The sequence below is a fragment of the Schistocerca serialis genome, chromosome 9, assembly GCF_023864345.2.
Source record: "Schistocerca serialis cubense isolate TAMUIC-IGC-003099 chromosome 9, iqSchSeri2.2, whole genome shotgun sequence".
NCBI lineage: Eukaryota > Metazoa > Arthropoda > Insecta > Orthoptera > Acrididae > Schistocerca > Schistocerca serialis.
In genome coordinates this window covers 28,395,312-28,415,769 of record NC_064646.1, presented here as the reverse complement: position 1 = coordinate 28,415,769, position 20,458 = coordinate 28,395,312, and the positions used below count along the sequence as shown (strand labels likewise).

At 43.8% G+C, this 20,458-nt stretch overlaps 1 pseudogene; it reads left to right on the top strand.

Moving 5' to 3' along the window:
* Window positions 1–8,863: 8,863 nt before the first annotated feature.
* LOC126418786 (uncharacterized) overlaps window positions 8,864–20,458 on the top strand; it is a 160,835-nt pseudogene continuing 149,240 nt past the window's right edge.

The following is a 20,458-nucleotide window of genomic DNA, read 5'->3' as shown; positions in this document are numbered from 1 at the left end:
GGACAAGTTACTCTTTCACCTATTTTTCGTATACAGAAAATTATTAAAAATTTTATTACAACCTGACTCACCTTGAGTGAGGCTCTAGAAAGTTAACGACGTTCATGGGGCCTGGTATGGTGCTAAAACCAAGAGGTATTTTTTATGGTCCGTAGCTCGTAGAACCGGCATGTTTGGAGTTGGAAGCAATTGGCAGTGAGCCTATCCCTCAGTAAATCTTGCCAGACTGGTCCACAGCCGTACAAGGCAGTCAGAGCAGCCTCTCATCAAGACAGGTCTTCAACAGGACAATGCTGTGATACCTGCATTGGTGCCAGCCAAAGGCTGGGCTGGGGGTGACAGACTGAAGGGACACATCTACATAGTGGAGTCGTAAACTAGGCATTGTGTGCAGAACCACATGTAATAAAAATTCACAAGTTTTGTGTTCGCCAATACTGCAAATAGGACTATGACCCACTTCCGTCAGCTGCCTTGGTTGTGATTCCAGTGTCTGAGAAATGTTAGGAGATAGAATCTTTATTACACCTCATAGCTAGAACTAACAAGCTCCAAGGCACAGGCGATTTAGATAAAGATCTATAAGACTGTATCTGTATGCTTGTTTCTGTGGGAAGCAATGTAACTTTGGACAAAAACGTCTTTCCCCTCCGCAAAAACTAAAAAAAGCCAGTAATTGGCGGTTTCATTTTTTTGCAAAGATGCAGGTTTCGTAACTCTTGCCCTCGTTCGGCATGAGTTTGTGCTGTCGTGTGGGAGGGGACATTTAGCGCCTTTAGAGCCCTATGACTGGTTCAGGACGGCGTGAAGGCGATGTCGTTCGTGCAGTTTGCCGGGAATCAGGTTTTTCGGGTGCTGGACTTTGGTCTGGTAAGGAGACTTCTAGACTTCTCACAGATGCACTGGCATGTGTGGTTGGTGCTTAGGAATTGTCCTGAGACTGACTTCATTTGCGTGTAGTTTAGACTGGGGAGCTATGGTGAAGTTCTTACTGTACCTACAGTGTGAATTCAAACGTCTCGGACTACTTGTTTGCCGAGGGCACACTTATTCGTTTTTGGTTTACCAGTCTTAACGTTTGGTATCCTTGTGCGCTCTGTCGTTTAATAGAGCCAAATTTGTCCTTAGTACGACCAGTGAACGGGAACGGGTGGGTCACACACTGAAATCTACCATAATTTCAGGACTCTGGTAGAGAGTAAAATGCGATCCGTCCGCCTGATCGCTTGACCGCGAGATTTTTGCATTTCTTTCGTGACCATGATCTATTCACAGGTGCCACCTCACATCTCACCTCCGCCGCGCCCATCTCGCCAGTTGCAAGTTACACCGCCACACGAAGCAAGCAGGGTAATGTACGGCTGCTGCGGCATTGTCAGGGCATACAGATCTCAACTGCCACTTGCTCTCAGCTGTACCTATGTAGTAAAACCACAGTATATTTGATCAATCAAAGCCTGCTCAGCGTCAGATCAATTCAGATTGCGTTACCCACATTTTTAGGGACATAGTACTTGATTCGTTTCTGCCACCCAGTACCCTTGTCCATTGTGGTCTTAAACCACCTGTTAGTTGTTTACAGTACTCAATCAAAACTTGTTTGGCGTAATTTATCTCTTTTTTTCCTTTTGAAAAACAAATGTTGTTAGAACTCTAGTAAATTTTACTTCATTCTCAGTCATTTATAACAGCCCCACAGTGTTAACTTTCAAAGTCTCATGTTGTTTGATGCGTTATGGCTTTCTGCCATAGTGTCTTGTATGTGTGCTGACAGACAAGCAGTCATGAGTCTATGGCCACTGAGAAGAATGATTTAAAACTTACATGTCACTTTCATGCATACCACACTTACGTTCGATATTGAGTTGCTATTCCAGAACACAAAGAGCCTCGCCAATTCTGTTTGTGTGTAAGGGGGAATCTGAAGTAGATTGAGGCGGCAGTGAGAATTTGACGCCAGGAGGGAGATGTGCCGGGGTAATCTGTGCAGTTGTTTGGTCTGCTGTGCCAAACTGACCTGCTTGACAACACAACAATTTAAAATTGTGGATTAATTTTTTGTCAATAACTAAATGAATCAATAAATAAATGAATATTCTCCTATGGCCATTTCCCGCTTTCATACGTTCCTTTTTGGCGACGGAGGCATTGTGGCCCGGCCTCGTACAATGCAATGACCCCCGCTCACTTTGCTCCAGAGACCATTCCTTCTATTCTTCCATTCCTTAAAAAAAAAAAAAATGGGCTTGGTGCAAATCATCACTCGCCGCTTTAGTCTATATACATAAAACTGCATAAAATAATACCTGTATGAGATCAGTAAATCTCTGAAACTGTGTCATTTCATTTACATGTCACTTTTTTCTTATTCTGCCTGGGGATGGAGATTGCTGATCTCTGCTGTTGCTGGCGCTTCGGTTTCTGATAGTATTGTCAGGTGTGTGCGTATAAGAGATAAGTGCAGGTAGGAAATGTAAGTCCTCAAATACGACCACACTTGCAGTTCCACTGCTCATAAATGTGAAAGACAGTTCTGCTGTCTGTGTGAAAGCGGGAGGGGGACCAGGGGCTATCAATGTATTTGTTCATTAACTTCCATATTATAATATCTACTTGCCTAGACTGTACAAAATAAACGCCATGCTCACACAGTGTGATTATTATATAGCATGAGTTTATTGAATATATCATAAGTGCTCAATTTTTCCTGACCAAACGGATAACATCCTGCTTGATTTTCCCATCTTTTTTCGAATTTCCCACTAGGGAACAATTGTTTTAGAGGATAATATTCATGATATCCATTTTTGGGTACCAAAAGCCCCAACATTGTTATTTATTGTTGTGTCTGATGGTGGTATCTGGTAACACTTCATGATGATTTGTTCACTGTGGCGTAGGGGAGACTTGGGCACGATTGCGTAGAGCACTTTTCCAGCAACTATTCTTCCTAGAGCGCTGCCGTTAAGGGAAGATTATTTTTGCCACCTACTTAGGGATGGCAGAAACTTCAAGGCACCTGAAGCGTGACTGTCTTAGAGTGAAGAACATACTATGTGTGTTTTCGTGCAACGTGAGTAAATTTTGTTACTCAGAATGCTCCTAGGGAGCATACCATTTTGAACCGAAAATAGATGAATATATGTTCATTTACAGGATATTACTCTACTTCAGAAGGAACATTTATACAAATTGAAAAGCTGAAAATTAAACCGTAATTTCGAAACTAATTCAGACGTGAGTATCTGTTGGGTCACTTTACACACCATTTTGTACTGCCATCCTAAATGATTTCCCAGTCAAGGAGACTTTAAGACAACAGCAATTGGAAACGCAATCCTTAAACAAATGATGGACAACAAAATAATAGAAATTGCTAAATAAGCCATTAAGTGAAGAAACTGAAAAGGAAGAACAAGGTAAAATGTCTATAGACATACTTCTGATGTCTGCATTCGTGTTCTGGCCAGAGGCAGGTTTTCACATGGCAACTCAACCAGCTCTCCTGTCTTATGCCATCCTCTTCAGGTAGAGTGTAATATCCGCTTTCCTTTATGTCGTACATCATCTTGGATATCCACCTCCCTCTCAAAGTCCTCTCGCAAATTAATCCTTCCATAGTATCTGCCAGCAAGCACCTCACATCAACGAAGGTACCATCCAGCTCTTCTTCCTTTCCCTTACATCCTGCACCAGTCTGATGAAGAGGATGAAAATTGCCTAAATATTCACTGATTGAAAGAGTACAACCAATCAAAACGAAATAAACAGTGGGTCGCGCCTCAGATGTACGAGAGGAGGGATCACGATGACTGTGCCGCGGAAAACACGTTGTTTTTATTTTTGCAGAAATTGTAGCTCGGACATTGATGATGAACAGGTCTTTAACTAACATTCAAACTTCTACACAGGTCACATTATGCTAACAGGTGGAAGCTCGCTCAAGAAATTTGTTTACTGTCATTAAAATGTTTTTGTTTCCCTATGTTAATTGCTATAATCAAGCTTGTAATTGTGCTACTGCCAATAAACAAAATTTGAAAATTTTGGTTGCTCAAAATGGTTCAAATTGCTCTGAGCATTATGGGACTTAACGTCTGAGGTCATCAGTCCCCTAGAACTTAGAACTACTTAAACCTAACTAACCTAAGGACATCACACACATCCATGCCCGAGGCAGGATTCGAACCTGCGACCTCAGCGGTCTCACGGTTCCAGACTGTAGCGCCTAGAACCGCTCAGCCACTTCGGCCGGCTATCTTCTTTTGGTTGTGAGTTCTGTTTACTCATTATTGTAACAGTAACGAGCTAGGTCATTAATGAAAGTGATAAGAGATAAGAAGGATAGGCAAAGTGGCCAAAATAATAGAACAATGAGCCCTTGTCGAAGGGAGGGGAGCGGAAAGTAGAACCGACTCCTTGACCTTGGAAATAAGTCACATAACAGGCCAAGAACGGAGGGGGAGAGTTCAAGACATTGACACCTTTTCTTGGACTAAAGAAAAACACACAAGTTTGGTCTTAGAGACAAAGAGAACAGTCGGCTTTTGCATGTCTCGTGGTATTCGGGTCTGGCGAGTTTCTAGAGTGGTATGGATGATGAATGGCTACACTAAGTGTGTGTTGTTTTTTGTCATGTGTTGAGGGATATTTAGCCTCACAGACCGACGGTACATTGAAAATTTTCTAGTAATCGAATACTGAGCAGCACTTTGGCGACAATTTTCAAATTGCTTTCAACTGCTTTCGGTTTTTGCGACTGTAACACTTTAACATTTTGTGAGTGATAGCTACATTCGTGATGAACTTTTGGGAACTGTAAGACAGCGTCACATTACTGCATAACCAGGGCATAGTTACAGATTCTGTTTAGTGTATATGTAAATAGAAGGTGGATGGGCGAGAAGGGAGAGGATTTTCCTTTGACTGTAGATTTTTTAACTGGAAAAATCTGCCAAAGCTTATTCGCCATGTACAAATTTGACTGCCTTTAACTATTACTTTACTTGATTGACTTTGTGCCAGTTGGCAGACCCATTATTAATAAGGCTACAATGATATTTTATCACAACCTAAAGTTTCACTCCATAATTCGATAAATGCATCAACCACAAACATTACAGCAACAGTCAAAAGATAATACGCACATCAAAGAAAGGTTTGAAACACCTCCGTCCCGAAGTTCCGGAGCCTGTACAGAAAATTGGAATAGAGATCAACATAAACATTATTTCCCCCTTTTCATTGCTCATGCAAACCACACATGTCATGTTGCACCACCATACAGAGAGACCTTCAGAGGCGGTGGTTCAGATTGCTGTGCACACCGGTACCTCTAATACCCAGTAGCACGTCCTCTTGCATTGATGCATGCCGGTATTCGTCATGACGTCTATAAAGAGCCCTTTTCAATCCATCCCATGCATGTTCGATACGGTTCATGTCTGGAGAACATGCTGGCCACTATAGTCGAGCGATGTTGTCTTGAAAGAAGTCATTCACGAGATGTGCATGATGTCGGCGGGAATTGTCGTCCATGAAAACAAATGCCTTGCCAATATGCTGCCGATATAGTTGCACTATCGATCGGAGGATGGCATTCACGTCTCCCACGATTGCCTAGTTGAAGGCATATGCGACACTCATCAGTGAAGAGAACGTGATGACAATTCTGAACGGTCCATTCGGCATGTTGTTGGGCCCATCTGTACCGCGCTGCGTGGTATCGTGGTTGCAAAAATGTACCTTGCCATGGACGTCAGGAGTGAAGTTGCGCATCATGCAGCCTATTGCGCACAGTTTGAGTCGTAACACGACGTCCTGTATCTGCATGAAAAGTATTATTCAACATGGTGGCGTTGCTGTCAGGGTTCCTCCTAGCCATAATCCACAGGTAGCGGTCATCCACTACAGCAGCAGTCCTTGGGCGGTCTGAGCGAGGCATGTCATCGACAGTTCCTGTTACTCTATCTCCTCCATGTCCGAACAACATCGCTTTGGTTCACTCCGAGACGCCTGGACACTTCCCTTGTCGAGAGCCCTTCGTGGCACAAAGTAACAATGCGGACGCGAACGAACCGCGGTATTGACCGTATAGGCATGGATGAACTAGAGACAACACTGGCCATGTACCTCCTTCCTGGTGGAATGACTGGAACTGATCGGCTGGCGGACCCCCTCCGTCCAATAGGCGCTGCTCATGCATGGTTGTTTAGATCTTTGGGCGGGTTTAGTGACATCTCTGAGCAGGCAAACGGACTGTGTCTGTGGTATAACATCCGTAGTCAGCGTCTGTCTTCACGAGTTCTGGGAACCGGGGTGATGCAAAACTTTTTCTGACGTGTATATTTAATCTGATACCTCAGCACTAGGTCCAGTACCACAGCATAAAACCATGGACCATCAGGGAGCATCTAAATTCATGAATAGCGTTAAACAGAATCAAAGAGAAACGGACACTTAAGAAAATGTTTGATTGAACTTTAGTACAGTGTTCAATGTAATAAAATTTTATACAGCCCAGTGCAGCAAGCACGAACAGCATTGAATGGAAAGCATCAGCATTCACTTAATACACAATCAACTAATTAAAAGCACTGAGCCAATAATTACAGTAGAAGAAAAATAACTGAATCGGTAGTTTGAAGAAAGAAACAAGCGCAAAATATATGGTTCAAATGGCTCTGAGCACTATGGGACTTAACATCTGAGGTCATCAGTCCCCTAGTACTTAGAACTACTTAAACCTAACTGACCTAAGGACATCACACACATCCATGCCCGAGGCAGGATTCGAACCTGCGACCGTAGCGGTCGCGCGGTTCCAGAATGAAGCGCCTAGAACCGCTCGGCCACACTGGCCGGCGCAAAATATATTTTTGTTTATTCTCACCAAACATTTATTAGCACATAGATGCACATTGTAAGATACAAAACGGGAACAAAAACCACTCACGTGTCGGCTTAATCGGAATTGGAAACAATCGTCAGTTTGAAGAAGGGACCGCATCGCAATTTAGAGTTCGTCCACCCGCAACGCTGTGTTTGTTACAATAGCTGATATTCGTATCTGCTGCTTAGTTGTTTGAAACCTCGTATTTGCAGTGCCTCATTGTTTTGTATTAATTGTGCCACGTCTGAGTTCACATTCCCTTCAATAAATATAAATCAGTAACCATGTTAGATCATTTAAAAGCGTGTTAGTTTGGCAGCAACGACAACAACGAAGTCCCTGGAACTTTCCTCGTATTCGATTTCCAATTACAGGCAGTTAATGCTTCTTACCTAAATATTAATTAACCGCATCTGAGTTCACTGATGGTTTCGTGAAGAACACTTTCTTGCTGCAAAAGAACGAGAGCCCTCTCCCCCCCCCCCCCCCCATTCAACAGAAAGGACGTACCATAAAACAAATTCCAGTCAAGACAAGAAGATCAATGATGTACGCAAGATAGTTACATAAATCCATGATGAGTAAATATCATTTTATATGGAGGTGTTGATGAGAGCAGCAACAGCTCCTGCAGGGAACGATAAAAACGAATGACCGTCAGGATTTCCAGGGTAAATTCCGTAGATAACGCTTTAAAAACCTATGAGTAATACGGACATTTCCTGTATGCGTCCTGTTATGAGAGTTTTGTGAAGGTATAACTATTTGTGGCACTGTAATAAGATGTTTTAAGGCTTAAGTCATTGTCAGTTTTAAGAAGGGAACAAATCCTTAGTTTTTAATTTTGTGATGCGCCCTTCAGGACAATGCACATCACCTTTCCAAGCTACTGAGATAGGAGTTTACTGTAAAGAATCTCATATAAATGTTTCGTTAAGACAAAATTATAAATAAGAACGGGAGGAAGTTTCTTTGCATTTCTCCACAAAAAGAGGTTCTGGATTAGTTCCCTTCTTTAAACTAGTGATTCAGTCAGGAACGAAGCTTGTCTTACCAAGATCTAGGAAGTTTCTAATGAGAACATCGCCGTCACATACACATTGGTACTGGAGCCGCAGTCCAGCAGCAAATAAAAGACAGGAGAAATCCCACAATAGCTAACATGCAACAGCTTAGTACTAGCAATGGAAATAAGTGATGCTTCTATAAGCAATACACGTTACCGTTGGTAAAGCCGCCCCCGAATTACTCATAATATGGAAAATCTAACGAGTCTACTGTAATGGAACACACTGCCTCTATACAAACTCATACAATAATGTTAATGTGGCCACCGCCTATGTTCGACGTCAACTTGCAGTAACCACAGACTGACGGCAGTTGGCATAACTAGAAGTGGAAAGAATGTAAACCACGTCAAGGAGACGCGGAAAATAGTGCAGTCGTTATAGTAATGTGGAAACGGCGAGATGTGTCTGACGTTCAGAAGGACAGGATCATTGACTTTCTGAAACGGCGTGCCGCCTTGGTTAACCTCAGAATGCTATTAGTAGTTGATTCGACGAACACATTCCCAACTCCCCTATTGTTGTGGACAGGACAGAAGCGCTGTCCTCGCACCTCGCAGCAGTGCCTGGGACCGGGAGGGGGGTTGAGGCCGGGGGGGGGGGGGGGGGGGTGCACCGCTCATAGATCAGGTAAACCACATTTCGTCCCGAAGTTACAGCGTCGAATTGACGATGGTATAGGTGTGCCCGTAAATGATTCGTTGAAACGATTAACATTTAGTATTCACGAAGAAAACAGACTCGTCGATTCGACGAACGTTTAGTAATGAGCAGCTAATTTGCTATAGGTGTGTGATTGGATGTTTGTTAAAAAGAACGTTTTGGTTCCAGGTGAGCTGTGGTACCTATTCCATAACTTTCATTTTCTTGTCAGGTTCTGACGAACTGCTCAAAACCGAGAGTTATGGATGCAGAGGAATCAGATATTGACATATCATCATCTGATGAACCTGAGGAAGACCACCACGTCGAAGGAAAAGACATCGTTCCCGATGACGCTATCGACTCTGCGTCAGACTGGAATGAAGGAACGCTGGACGCAACGGTGGCACAAAAATGGCTCTGAGCACTATGGGACTTAACTGCTGTGGTCATCAGTCCCCTAGAACTTAGAACTACTTAAACTTACCTAAGATAAGGACATCACACACATCCATGCCCGAGGCAGGATTCGAACCTGCGGCCGTAGCGATCGCACGGTTCCAGACTGTAGCGCCTAGAACCGCTAGGCTACTCCGGCCGGCAACGGTGGCACGAATCGAGAACGAAACATTTGTTGGGAAAAACAAGAAGGGGGCAGGACAGCGAACTATTCGCCCTGAAGAAACGGGTCTGAAAAATGAACAGAACACAAGTAACTAGAATGGTTCAAGTGAGTACAGTTCCTCAGCAGCTTCCCTGTCGTCGGTCACAACGGCGTCTTGCGGAGACAATTCCAGTACATCTTGGTGCTATCTAAAGGCGAGCTAATGGCTAAGACAGGAATGGACTGGTAAACGAAAGGTCCGCGTGAAACAACTGGTAAACCACTAGTAATGAATATTGTCCATCTTCACCAAGGACCGACGGCTTCCACTGGATATACGAGTGACATTCTAAAATGGTTTGGATTATTTTTCTCAGACGACATTTTTCTTCTGTTCTTTTATGTAACTATTGTTTGTATTCAGTACTCCTGGCACGTGGTCACTCAAATTATCGTGTAAGAGTTGATGCAATTTTCCTTTCAGTTCTTATTCCAACGTGTTCCCCGGGTGAAAAGTAAGTATCAGCGCCCTTTGGTTTGTGGACTTACGCAATGCGAGTTTTTGTGAGTTAACGCAATGGTAAGACCGTGTAAACTGTAAAATGTAATTTTCCTTAACTTTCCAACAAAAAGGGTTTATAATTCCACCATTGCGTCGCTTTAGTCATTTTCCTGGCCAAACTTAGATGTGGTAGTCGAATCGACGACGGTATAGGTATGGGAGGGTTCGCAGTATTTTAGGGCTAAAGTATACCGTGCATGGCAATATGGCACTATCCAAAACCGACACTGAGGCAACGGTGGTGCACCACGAGCCGTAGAAGACAGGCATGTGGAGATATGTGCGGGCGAATAGATGAGCAATATTTGAGCAGCTAACCGCCTATATGAACCCATGGGCTAATAACAGTTTCTCCTCAGTGACTGTTGGGCGAACGTCACTGCGTTGAGGCCTCATAGCAGGCGCCTGGTTCACACAGCCGTTTTAATTGCTGTTAATTGGCGACGAAGGTTGCAATTTGCCCGCTAACTTGACGTCCACTGAATGGTGGAGGTGGTCTTTTCGAATGCATCACGTTTTATGCTCGGCCGCACAGATGGTTGTCGTAGTGTACGTCTGGAAACGTGGTAAAGCAAACATCTTGCAACTATTGTCGGGAGGGTCCATCTGGAGGCGTTTCCTGGGTGATTTCGTCATTCTGGACGGCACAATGAATCAATACAGGTATGCATCTATCCTTAGGTACCATGGTAAACCCCACATGCAGTTTGTTTCCTCTCGGCACTATGGCATATACCAGCACGACAATGTAACGTGTCTCACAGCTCGCTGTGTACATAACGTCATTCGAAGAGAATAAGATTGAGTTTACTGTACTCCCCTGGCAACCAAAATCTTCTGACTTAATCCCAATGGAGAATCTGTAGAACCCCCACGATCACCTTGTTCGCTCCATGGATCCTCAACCAAGAACCTATCGCATCCAGCCACAGCAATGCAGTCGGCGTGGTTCTACGTCCAGAAACTCACTGACTCTCTTCCTGCAGATTTCGCATTTGCCCACGCTGCTAGAGGTCGTTATTCAGGCTTGTGATAGGTGATCACATTAATGTGTCTGTAGAGTGTATATTGTGGATGTCCGCGAACGTAAACAATTATTAACACAACATACTCGTCGCATAGAATTATCATCAAAACACTGCAAAACGGTCTCAAGATAATCAGTTACTAATAATTAGTAACAAAGTTTATCTCGATAGTCGCCATGAACAATATCTAGCAGGACACCGGTCTGTTCAGAGCGTACACGCACACAAAGTGTGTAAGATTATACGGTATAACACACTGAAAACGTTATTGCCTGCAATATGGCCGCACTGGATAATTCTGAACTACTTTCAGTATAGTACCTGTAAGATTATGGCACCAGCTCCAAATGAAGGTTCCTTGCGACAGTCAAGATACAGTCGTGACTACAATGTAATTCCTCTTATCGTACGTAGCCACACCATCAGAACCATCATCCGCCACAGGTTACCGAACTTCCAAACGGCTCATCTGTGTCGACTCATAACGATTCCGTGCATGCAAACGGTCACATAAGTAACTCGCTCTGTAATAGCAGTCCAGCCCCCGAGCACAACCACTTTCCCCGAGGTTCCACTCACTGTTTCAGACAGGTGCACAATGGCTCCGTGGATGAGAGCGGCCAAGTAGCAACAAATCCGCTCTCTTCTCGCGGGCAGGCCCCCGAACTCAGTTTGCTTCGTAGTCGCCCAGATAATAGGCTCTACACCAGGGCCGGCCAAACGCTGCACAGTGTGCAGACGTGCGGAAGTGCTGCACATGTGTGCACGTGTGCGACAGCGACATCTGTTATTAGACATGTGTCCTAAATGAACGGCGGCGGCTCCACTTCCCGGTTTATGTGGTACAAGCAAGAGCGCAACATACCCAGTCTCGTTTACCCCTGGTAACCGTAACCTTAACAGAGAAGTACTGAGAAATGGCAGGTACTGTGAAAAAAGCAAAGCGACGGGAGATCTATGTTCTCAGTCGTGTAAAAATGATTGGGAACTGCAATTCTTTTTTGTATCCGCTGGTGAAAAGTCACAGTGTTTGCTATGCCGCCGAATAATAGGCGGCCAGCGTAAATTTTCGTTTGAAAGACTGTACAATACATATCACAAAGACGAGTGTAGTGTACTCGAGAGTGAAGAACGGCAAGCAAAATTAAATGTCGTTAAGAAAATGGATGAGACACATCAACTCGATTATCATTTGTCATGACCAGTGACAAACGTGTTTGGATTTATTCCTTTCATAATTAAAAATTATTGTTTACTAACTGTGCATTATTGCCTCATTCTGTTCCATGTTACATTATTATCAGGAAAGTTGGTCATTAAACCGATTGTTCCAACGTATACTTACATTTAAGTTTTTTTTTTTTTTTGTGTGAAGGGCTACACTCAGCTGAAGTCGATAAAACGTAACATTCATCTAATTGTCGGTTATTACGCAGATTTCAGACGGAGCTGATGAAAGATGTAGCAGTAATGGTATTAAATAACAGGTGATCATCGAGAGGTCTGCGGTTATCATTTTGTTCAGAGGTCAGTGAGACAGAAATTATGTGTGTGTAACTGAGGGCACCGAGAATTAGTTATAGGAAACCTTGCATTAGTTTAACGTTATTTGAAATCATGAATCAGGTTCGTTGGAAGTCGCCAAGTGCTCTCTTTCTTAAAACACTAGATCAAAAACATTACGCATATTTAAGTGCCGTCAGTCAAGCTGCCTTAATAAAAACCCACGGTTGTTAACTGTATTACTTGTCTTACTGGGTTAAACTGTTAACATAAAAGTAGACGTCTCAATGAGTAGACTGTAACAGTATTTTAAATGTTTAATACACGAAATACCTTCTCATGGTTGGCTTGCAAGCTGTGGAAAGAGCACTAGAATGCGCCGGTACAGAGTACCCCTGCAAGTGGATAAAGCGACATCTGTGGGTAGAAACATGCACTACATGAACGCTGACGGCTGCGGCGTGCACGCTGTGACCCAGAAGTTGCACATGTGCAGGAGCACCGCACGCGTGCAGAATTTCTGGCCGGCCCTGCTCTACACGTCCAGCAACCGACCTACTGACACATTGGACGTGTGTAGGCGCGTTAACAGACCGACCGACGAGCTTTCCTCGACGGGATATCGGGCGGGTAGCGCCACGCTTCATTGTATCCCCCCCCCCCCCCCACTTCACCCAACAAATTGTGCCGTGTGTAGCGCTGTCGCCCCAACTGCCCCATAAAAGTTCGTCTTTTGTCACTGCGCACGTGATTAAATACTGTTCTAATACAAGACAGGGTGTGGTACCGATAGCAGCGATGCCACGGCTTAGGTACCAGTTAAGTTGGCAGTGCGACACCGACACCGACGACAGCGCCCTCTAGCTGGCGCTGGAGAGCTCTAAGAGCATCGCTACAGATTCTCCCCTTTTCATCAGGTGCAGCCAGCCAGGACACTTCGCATCGGCATCGCACCTACGTACAAAGTTATGTAATCGTTTATCACCTTGATTTTGCACCAGTAAACCATGTTCTTGCAGTACCGACTTGTATTACCTTTTCCCGTTCCAACCCACGCGCCGTCTCCCAGGCCGGATACAAAACAGGGTGATGTTTGCGGGAGGACACATAGCGCGAAGAGTACAGCAATACAGACGCAAGAAATCAAGCACCTCTTTCAGTTTCTAAATAAATCCATAGTGATTTCGTGCGGCGCATGCACTAAAAGTTCATTGACCCTCTGTATTTTTGTTTTAGATTTTATTTCAGATACGTGTCTGAAATGAAATCTAAAAACCGAAATATCGACATTCAATGGACGTTAACTCATAAAATACTCGAGCTTTATTGTTATAAGTGTTAAAAGAATTCCAGCCTACATCCAACCCCTCTACTATAATCAGCAAAGCGTGGGATTCTTTTTATAGCTCTTACAGTATCTAAACGTACGTGTCGTATGTATCAGATGATCCGGGCCACCACCATGTGTAGTCTTTCTTCTTCGAATATGAAATCAGTTTCTTAAACTCACGGTTCATGTTTCTGCTACATGCATAAATTAATAACGCTTAAATGAACGCACCTTTTGACTTCTTTCTTTTGCTTTATCATGTTGTATTTCCTCTGTCAGCTATAAACCACATTACAGGTTTCTGACATTAATAACTGTGGGGATACAACAGCACTGAAATTGCTCTCTTGACTTCTGTCACTGGCTAGAAACTGTAGTGAAGCTAAAACACTCTCCTAGTAGCGTATAGCCTTTCTCAAATACTTGCGGAAATCGTGGCTCCTCCTGCTTATGACAACGTGAGTGAATTTATTTTCTTCCATTAGCCACTTCCTTTCCCACAGCTTTCTACCGGTTTTTTTTTTTGTCTAGTTACCTCTAAAATTGAGGACAATGTTATGAAAATGGAAGAGGATGTGGATGAAGATGAAATGGGAGATATGATACTGCGTGAAGAGTTTGACAGAGCACTGAAAGACCTGAGTGGAAACAAGGCCCCGGGAGTAGACAACATTCCAGTAGAACTAATGATAGCCTTGGGAAAGTCTGCCCTGACAAAACTCTACCAGCTGGTGAGCAAGATGTATGAGACAGGAGATATACGCTCAGACTTCAAGAAGAACATAATAATTCGAATCCCAAAGAAAGGAGGTGTTGAGAGACGTGAAAATTACCGAAATATCAGTTTAATAAGTCACAGCTGCAAAATACTAACACGAATTCTTTACAGATGTGTGGAAAAACTGGTAGAAGCCGACCTCGGGGAAGATCAGTTTGGATTCCGTAGAAACGTTGGAACACGTGAGGCAATACTGACCCTACGATTTATCTTAGAAGAAAGATTATGGAAAGGCAAACCTACGTTTCTAGATTTGTAGACTTAGAGAAAGCTTTTGACAATGTTGACTGGAATACTCTCTTTCAAATTCTGAAGGTGGCAGGGGTAAAGTACAGGGAGCGAAAGGCTATTTACAATTTGTGCAGAAACCAGATGGCAGTTATAAGAGTCGAGGGACGTGAAAGAGAAGCAGTGGTTGGAAGGTGAGTGAGACAGCCTCTCCCCGATGCTCTTCAATCTGTATATTGAGCAAGCAGTAAAGGAAACAAAAGAAAAGTTTGGAGTAGGTATTAAAATCCATGGAGAAGAAATAAAAACTTTGAGGTTCGCCGATGACATTGTAATTCTGTCAGAGAGAGCAAAGGACTTGGAAGAGCAGTTGAACGGAATGGATAGTGTCTTGAATGGAGGGTATAAGATTAACATTAACAAAAGCAAAACGAGGATAATGGAATGCAGTCGAATTATTTCGGGTGATGCTGAGGGAATTATATTATGAAATGGGACACTTAAAGTAGTGAAGGAGTTTTTCTATTTGGGGAGCAAAATAACTGATGATGGTCGAGGTAGAGAGGATATAAAATGTAGACTGGTAATGGCAAGGAAAGCGTTTCTGAAGAAGAGAAATTTGTTAACATCGAGTATAGATTTAAGTGTGAGGAAGTCGTTTCTGAAAGTATTTGTATGGAGGGTAGCCATGTATGGAAGTGAAACGTGGACGATAAATAGTTTAGACAAGAAGAGAATAGAAGCTTTCGAAATGTGGTGCTACAGAAGAATGCTGAAGATTAGATGGGTAGATCACATAACTAATGAGGAGGTATTGAATGTAATTGGGGAGAAGAGGAGTTTGTGGCACAAGTGGACTAGAAGAAGGGACCGGTTGGTAGGACATGTTCTGAGGCATCAAGGGATCACGAATTTAGTATTGGAGGGCAGCGTGGATAGTAAAAATCGTAGAGGGAGATCAAGAGATGAATACACTAAGCATATTCAGAAGGATGTAGGTTGCAGTAGGTACTGGGAGATGAAGAAACTTGCACAGGATAGAGTAGAATGGAGAGCTGCATCAAACCAGTCTCAGGACTAAAGACCACATGTTAGAGCTCATTTTAGTTTCGTCAGTATGTACTGTACTTCCTCGATTCACCGCCAGTTGGCCCAATTGAAGGAAGGTAATGTTGACTTCGGTGCTTGTGTTGACATGCGACTCATTGCTCTACAGTACTAGCATCAAGCACATCAGTACGTAACGTCAACAGGTTAGTGTTCTTCACGTACGTGGTTTTGCAGTCAGTGCAATGTTTACAAATGCAGAGTTGGCAGATGCCCATTTGATGTATGGCTTAGCACGGGGCAATAACCGTGGCGCGGTACGTTTGTATCGAGACAGATTTCCAGAATGAAGGTGTCCCGACAGGAAGACGTTCGAAGGAATTGATCAGCGTCTTAGGGAGCACGGAACATTCCAGCCTATGACTCGCGACTGGGGAAGACCTAGAACGACGAGGACTCCTGCAATGGACGAGGCAATTCTTCGTGCAGTTGACGATAACCCTAATGTCAGCGTCAGAGAAGTTGGTGCTGTAACAGGTAACGTTGACCACGTCACTGTATGGAGAGTGCTACGGGAGAACCAGTTGTTTCCGTACCATGTACAGCGTGTGCAGGCACTATCAGCAGCTGATTGGCCTCCACGGGTACACTTCTGCGGATGGTTCATCCAACAACGTGCCAATCCTCATTTCAGTGCAAATGTTCTCTTTACGGATGAGGCTTCATTCCAACGTGATCAAATTGTAAATTTTCACAATCAGCATGTGTGGGCTGACGAGAAGCCGCACGCAGTTGTGCAATCACGTCATCAACACAGATTTTCTGTGAACGTTTGGGCAGGCATTGTTGGTGATGTCTCGATTGGGCCCCATGTTCTTCCACCTAGGCTCAACGGAGCACGTTATCATGATTTCATACGGGATACTCTACCTGTGCCGGCCGGTGTGGCCAAGCGGTTAAAGGCGCTACAGTCTGGAACCGCGTGACCGCTGCGGTCGCAGGTTCGAATCCTGCCTCGGGCATGGATGTTTGTGATGTCCGTAGGTTAGTTAGGTTTAAGTAGTTCTAAGTTCTAGGGGACTGATGACCTTAGATGTTAAGTCCCATAGTGCTCAGAGCCATTTGAACCAACTCTACCTGTGCTGCTAGAACATGTGCCTTTGCAAGTACGACACAACATGTGGTTCATGCGCTATGGAGCTCCTGCACATTTCAGTCGAAGTATTCGTACGCTTCTCAACAACAGATTCGGTGACCGATGGATTGGTAGAGGCGGACCAATTCCATGGCCTCCACGATCTCCTGACCTCAACCCTCTTGACTTTCATTTATGGGGGCATCTGAAAGATCTCGTCTACGCAACCCCGGTACCAAATGTAGAGACTCTTCGAGCTCGTATTGTGGACGGCTGTGATACAATACGCCATTCTCCAGCGCTGCATCAGCGCGTCAGGGATTCCATGCGACGGAGGGTGGATGCATGTATCCTCGCTAACGGAGGACATTTTAAACATTTCCTGTAACAAAGTGAAGTCAAGCTGGTACGTTCTGTTTCTGTGTGTTTCCATTCCATGATTAATGTGATTTGAAGAGAAGTAATAAAGTGTAAGTAAGCGTTTCCGGACACATGTCCACATAACATATTTTCTTTCTTTGTGTGTGAGGAATGTTTCCTGAAACTTTGGCCGTACCTCTTTGTAACACCCTGTATAGTGGGCTACATTTCTGCCAAGTGGCCGAGTGGTTCTAGGCGCTTCAGTCTGGAACCGCGCGACCGCTACGTCGCAGGTTCGAATCCTGCCTCGGGCATGGATGTGTGTGATGTCCTTAGGTTGGTTAGGTTTAAGTAGTTCTAAGTCTAAGGGACTGATGACCTCAGCAGTTAAGTCCCATAGTGCTCAGAGCCATTTGAACCATTTGAATTCCTGCCAAGTATTCCCGAAATATCGCAGAAGGGAAATCCAGCTTCTCGTACCGCTTTGTTGCCTTAAAGGCATTCTGACTACCATCAACTCACCACGTTCCGTCTCAAAGGTAACTAATCCTCACGACCATTACAGCGTGTATTTATCCAAATCAGATTTGCATCCTCATAGTCGCGCCACTCTTATGCGACTGACAAGCGCCGAAGACGTATCGCTCTCCAGTTGTGCAATTGAGGTCGCCCGAAAGGAAACTATTGACAAAATTGATGATGTGGCAATGCAATACCGCCAAATAAAACTTTGTGAGATGTCTGGGACTGTAGGAATCTCAACTGAGCCTGTGCAAAACGTCCTACACGTAGAAATGGCTATGAAAAATTCTGTGGGAGTAGGATGCCGCGATTTCTCATGGTTGACTGAAAGAGCATCCGGCGCAACATTTTAGATCAATGTCTAGCGATATTTACTCGCTATCCGCAAGACTTTTTGCATCAGTTTAGGACTTTTGGTGCAACATGGATCCATCATTATACACCAGAGCCAAAACGGCAGTCAACCCAACGGTCAAAGTCTGATAAAAGAGTACGAAAGAAGGCAAAGACCTTTTTGTCAGCTGATAAAGTGATCGCGACTGTTGTTTTTTTTTTTTTTTTGGATTCCCAAAGCATAGTCGTCACAGATTACTTGGAAAAAGCCACATCCACAACTGGAGCCCATGATGCTTCATTGATAGATCTTTGAAAGACCAATATTGGCACACTAAATGTGCACTTTTGTCAGTGAAATGCATGAATTGTGCTTTGAATTGGTTCCTCATCCACCCTATTCATTAGACTTAGCCCCAAGCCACTTCTTCCTGTTCCATAAGTTGAAACTTTGGCTTGCTGGGAAGAAATTTTCATAAAATAAGGGATTGATAGTTGCCCTCAACGCGTATTTTGCAAGAGGATCGCTGGTCCGAGTGTATAGCCCTCAAAGAAGACTGGTCGAAAAGTAAGGTGATCTGATAATGAAACAAATTTTTTTCTTGCTTTTTCTACCAAACTTATCAAACCACACTCCCCTCTAGTAAATTTGAGAATATTTACGTCTTACAGAGAAGAATACGGTTATATCTCTCGCTATCGACGTACTGTCGTTGCTGTGTTGTCAATTTCTTTGGTGATTTGACTGGAGTATCACTATCTGGCGAGATGTATTTACTCCTATCGCTCTACAAGTTGTGTAATCTGACAGGAGTAAAGGTATTGCTATTTCCTTTCCGTATGTCGAGTATCATTGGCTCGATTATTTTTTCTCATAGTGTGTAACCTAGCCATCCCATATTTATGAGCACATAATTCCTAGTTGGTTTGTTTTCCTCTCGGAGGTGAGCACCATATTTGATAGTGCCATGGGACTACCAACAGCACCAAAATATATGAGCAATCTCTTCCCTCACACGTTCGCCCGCACACACGCACTCACGCTCGCCACACGCAGGTACACACACACACACACACACACACACAAGTAGTGGCAGCTACTTATTCACAACCGATACTCAAGTGTTACATGCCCTGTTACTGTACTTCAAAGTAGTCACCAGCGTCGTGTAGAGCCCATTACCAACGATGTGGAAGGCTTACTTTACCGTTAGCAGAGCCTGTTCTGTTGAATATTTGTAGAGTATCCATGTAGATGTAGATGTAGATGGTGCGAATGGAGCGATGTAAAGTTATTGTGATTCTCGCGTACGACTGTGATGGTGTTGTTATAACGCATTACGTTCCTCCACGCAGGCCGTCAATGCACAGTATTACTGTTCCTATTAGGAGCATCACCTGCGACGAACTTTGCGAAAGAAGCGGCGACACTTTTGGTACAACCCACCCATCATTCTGCACGACAATGCGCAGGCGCTTACAGCGAAAGCTGTGGCTGCTCTGTTCGCTCGATGAGACTGGGAAGTACTGTACCATCCACCATACTCCCTGGACTTAAGTCCTTGTGACTTTAATTTGATTCCGAAGATGAAGGAACCACTTCATGGCATTTGCTTCAGAACTGTTCCAGAGATTAGACAGGCAGTAGACCAATTCATTCACACCATCAACACAACAGGCTCTGCTAACGGTATACTACACCTTCCACATCGCTGGCAACGGGTTCTACACAACGCTGGTGACTACTTTGAACGACAGTAACAGGTGCAAATATGTAACACTTTTGTATGGGTTGTGAATAAATAGTTGCCACTGTTTAACTTCCAACCCTCGTATATATATATATATATATATATATATATATATATATATAGTAACTTGAGAACAGCTGATTGTTATCTATGTGTAGGACACAGAGCTAGCGAGGTGCCTAATAAAATGCAGAATCGTCTCAGGTTTGCTGTATTAAAGCAGTCATGTTTACGAATGGAAAGCAGTATGTATACATTAAAGTATTCAGCTAAACATTACACTGATCAGTACATTTCACAACTTGTGATATTAGCTGACTGCTCGTGGGACGACTCACACAACATCTATAGTTATCTGTGGTTGGTATTTCCAGAATAACTGAAGCTTGATCTTTAGCGTGTCTATGTGACAGTATACTGACGGAAAATCGCAACACCAAGGAGTTGTGCGACATACACAAAAACTAGTAAGCGTATTTCCACATCTGAAAGGTTATGTCTATCCAAATTTCGCGTCAATCGCATAAGAATGGCGCTAGTGGCAAATCTGGTTTGGATAAATACACGCTATAACGGACGCGGTGAGTTGATGGTAGTCAAGAATGCCTTTAAGGCAACAAAGACGCCGTTATTAACACGTCGCAGTATTTGGATGGGACCATATGAAAGCGACACG